This window comes from Coturnix japonica, chromosome 11 (assembly GCF_054131305.1).
Source record: "Coturnix japonica strain WE chromosome 11, WE-NBRP24, whole genome shotgun sequence".
NCBI classification, from domain to species: Eukaryota; Metazoa; Chordata; class Aves; order Galliformes; family Phasianidae; genus Coturnix; species Coturnix japonica.
The window spans coordinates 13,944,831-13,949,075 of NC_140673.1; the positions used below are offsets into that span (position 1 = coordinate 13,944,831).

Sequence of the window (4,245 nt, forward strand, 5' to 3'; positions counted from 1 at the left end):
TTGGGCTTTGGTCACGTACTGGTCACGTAAATATCATTTCCAGTATGCAGGGGTATGTATGTAAAAGCCTCTGCCTTCCATTTTTGTGCTGGGAACTGGGCGAGTTGGATGGGACTGTCCTTAAGAGAAGTGGAAAGGAATAGCGTGGAGGTGCTGGGTTACTGCTGGCGGTGGCTGAGCAGGGAGGAGGGCTTTGCTGTCTCGCTGGTGTCACTGCAGCCTGGGACTCACGTAGATGGCGGTGGCTGTTTGTTGTAGGTTCTGGCTAAATCGAATATTTCTGCATGTATTTTGCAGCTAGGGAGCATTCCAGAATGGAGTTCTATGCAGTAAATCAGCAGTAGTTAATGTTATTAATAATGCGTTTCAGTTTGAAGAAGGCCAGAGGCACACATGCAATATTTAAATGCGTTTTAATATTTTTCAACTGAATATACATAAATCAAACCACGCATGTTTTTATCAGCCACAAGTGAATCATACATGTATGTCAGCCCAATACAGTCGAGGTTTGTTTGCTGCTGCTGCATTTTCATGCCGTTACAAAAGTGGCTGTTTACTGGGGGCGGGTGTAGGTTAGAAGGAACATGCGGTGTTCATTGAAGCGTTCGGTGCTTCAGTTCTGTTGGCTGCTTGTTGCGGGCCGTGCTGCAGCTTGACGATGATGCGCGGGGAGGGCAGTGCTGGGCTGCGTGCAGGGCTGTTCTCTGAACGCTGCTCTAGAGCGGCGGCAGCTTCAGGTGTTTTGTGGATGCACGGACGTTTGCAGATGGTGCAGCTGTGGCGGTTTGCTCGGTGGCTTTTTATCTCCCGTTGTTTTTTAATACCCGCTGTTTGCACGCCGCGCGCCGGCGAACGGACGAGGGAGGAGGAGAGCGGCTGTCGCCTCGGGTCTGCGTGCGGCCGCGCTCCGTTTGCTGCCGGTGAAGCGCGTCAGTCCGTCGCTCCTCGGCGGAGACTCGAGTGGAGACGGCCGCTCTGCTGCCGCCCGTATCTCCGCCCATCCTCCCCCGCTCCGTCAGGCACGCAGGGAGGCAGCAGGTAAGGCACGGCCGGGTAGTGCGGCGGTGGGGGAAGGGACGGAGGAGCGAGGTGAAAAGTTGAGATGAGAAAGGGAAGGAAAGAAAAAGAAGCGTGAAAAAGAGAAGCCTCGACTCCGCCGGGACTCGAACCCGGAACCTTTGAATCCCTTCAACCCTCTAGAAGTCCAATGCGCTATCCATTGCGCCACGGAGCCACCTGTTGGATTCCTCGCGCACCGCCTATGGAGCCTGCGCGCGGCGCTGCAAAGAGCGGCGGGTGAACGCGGCCTGTGCAGGGAGCGATGGGTCCCTGTGCTGGGAGCGTTAATTCAGCTGCCCCCAGCAGCGCTGACACGGAGCTCGGTGTGAGGCTGCCGGCAGAACCGCTCTGCTGTACAGCACTTTGTGCGGGCCGCCACTCCTGTGAGAATCTCACATTTTGTGTAACAGTGATTACAAAGATTCATCATCTAAAATATGAGGAGCCAGGTAGCAAATGAAGTCGGTGTGGAATAAGCTCGTTATGATACGAGCTTCTTTTGTCACAGCATCCAGGGCTGAAGTGCCTGTGTAACACAGCACCATGGGGACCGGGGCAATGAAGGCGCTGTGTGCTGTGCCCCATGTGCTGTCACAGAGTCAGCCCGATGTACCAGCACTGCTAATGGACTGGCTGGTTTTCACACTGCTTCTGCTCGGGCTGAGTGTATCATTACATGCTTGCAGATAGCGTAGGACAGGAGGCTGGATGTAGCTTTCTCCCTGAAAACGTAGTGTCAGCGCAAAGTCAGTGTTTGGTTTTGGACAGCAGATGGAGCTGCTGAATGAGAAACCGTTCATGAGCTAAAGAAATGGGTTGAGCGAAAGCGACCAATTAATCCTTGCTGACTTGGATGGGTCCTTTAGACTTTGGCTCTCCTGTGGCCAGCTGAAGCTCAGTTCTTTTGCAAGCTGTCTTTCATCTTCTCTTCAAAGTTATGCTCTGTTTCAGGGAGTAGCTGTTCATAGGAGGCTGGCAGTGCTGGTTTTAATTACCAGCAGTTTTCACTGAACTAGCTGGGTCCTTGGAGGTGTTCAAGGCCAGGTTGGACGGGGCCCTGGGCAACCTGATCTAGTAAAGGTGTATGTTTGGTGGCCCTGCCAGGCAGGGGGTTGGAACTACATGATCCTTGAGGTCCCTTCCAACCCGGGTCATTCTGTGATTCTGTGTGCTGTGCTGCCATTTTAAATATGAGAAGAAACTGCAGTAGTAATACTTTGACACAAGGAAGCAAGTGGATCAAAGGCAGGCCTAAAATGGCAGCACCCCATGGCACTTTTCTGTTGATAATAAAAACAATACAAACTTTAGTTATGCAATTCTTCAAGAGACTCTAAAACTTTGATTTCAGCACTGTTTTCCAGTGGCTGTTTGCTTCATAGAGCTACTTCATGCTTGGCTTATAGATCATTTCTGCTTTGGTTTGTTTGTTTGTTTTGGTCCTTGTTTCTCATAGCTTAACACTGTGACAAAGAGCTGTCAATGTGTTGTTGCACAGTCCTGCAGCATTTCACTCATCTTATATTGGCGCTGTATTTCAGGAGCGTTATTTTGTGTGCATTTCTGTTGCAAATGGGTATGGAGCCTGCCCAGGTTATTCTAGAGAGGTAGAGTTCTTTCCCTCTGTCCTAACATTTCAGTTTTTGCAATAATCAGACGTTTGTCACTTCTCCAACCTTCTCCTGCAGCTCTTTGCTGTGCTCTTTATGCACTTTCCTTGAGTTGCATGCTGAGCAAAGTACTTGTCTGGGAGGCATTAGCAATGAATGCTCCTAACTATACCGACTCCTCTTGATCTTTGGCCTCCGTATATTGGGATTTCTGTTTGTGTGGCAGCTCTGCGTTTCTAGTTCAACTTTTTGTTGTATTTGTTGGCTCGGTTTGTTGTTATTTGCTTGTTTGTTGTTGTTGTTGCTGTAGTTTTGTTGCTTTGAATAATGAAATCCTAGATTTCATTCACCTGCATTTGTTCTTCTTTGCTTGAGTTTTATTTCTTTGGTATCATGAGATTTTATCCAGCTTCTCTTTTGCTATTCATTATTTTCAGAGTGAACAAAGATGAGAAGCAGATATTTTTGTCTCAATTGAATCCTCACATTGTACAAGCCTAAGTTAATAATCGGCAAGGAAAAGGCTGGATGTGCAAATTTTGTTCTTGCCTTTTGTTTTGCAAACTAGATGTAACCATCTGGGCTTTTTAATTTTTAAGTTAACATCAAGCTAATGTGTATCTACAGAATTCAGTTGTTCCTCTAAAACTTCTCACAGACTTCACTGTATTTCAGCTCCTCTCATGCACAGTTGGTCATCTGTGAGGTAACTTCAGCATTTTGAGATGAAACTTCCCCTGGAAATGCCTTTCTGTATATACCTCAGTTTCCATATATCAAACCTGAGTGGCATAAGACGTATGATGGAGGCTATCCAGAAGGCTCAGCTGCTTTTCAGCAAACTTCCCTTATTCTTCATGATTTCACTGAATGCCATTGGATGATGAACTTCCCCTGTTCCCTGTTTATTCTGTTGCTTCCTCAGCTCAGTTACTTGGTTCTTCATTTTGTAAGGATGACGCACTTGTATTGTCCTAAATAGACCTGACAAACTGATACCAATTCTGCTGTCTCTGACATTGTTTACTTACAGAACAAACAGAAAACCCCCAGTGAGTGTACAGATTTGGTCTCAAGACTTCAGGAAGTCTTCAAGAAGTAGAACATGTTTCTCTAGCTTCAGGGCTTATTACAGTATTACAAAATATTTTTAATACATACATTTTTGTTTGTAAAGGATTAAAAACAAGAATTTGAAAATAGAGTTAAAGGATTCCAATTCTGAAACAATCAAAACCAATCCTTGCCTTCTGCCACACTGTTTAAATGCACTATTGTTTCTTTTTCCTCACTCATGTGCCCTTTGGATGATGTGCACGTGTGCAACAAGCGCAGGGTTTAAGCAGTGCTGCAGTGCAGGTACCAGGAATGTTTTGTAAGTAAACATGCTGGGTTAACTTCTGTTTTCATCTGAACCACTTTGAATATGACCATAGTGAATCAGCTCAGTGAAGTTATTCCAGGGCTCTGTTGAGTTGAATTTGGCCTGTAGTTGTTCTTTTCTTGTTGTTGCCAACATGGTGGCATGGTGTTCACTTTAGGTGATTTTTGCTAACCTTCCCTTTGGAGATAA

The 4,245-nt window shown here is 46.5% G+C and overlaps 1 non-coding gene across 1 annotated transcript; it reads right to left on the reverse strand.

Moving 5' to 3' along the window:
* Positions 1–1,151: 1,151 nt before the first annotated feature.
* TRNAR-UCU (transfer RNA arginine (anticodon UCU)) lies at positions 1,152–1,237 on the reverse strand. Its single transcript is given in 2 exon segments — positions 1,152–1,187; positions 1,201–1,237. It is a non-coding gene; the product is annotated as a tRNA-Arg (tRNA).
* Positions 1,238–4,245: the final 3,008 nt, after the last annotated feature.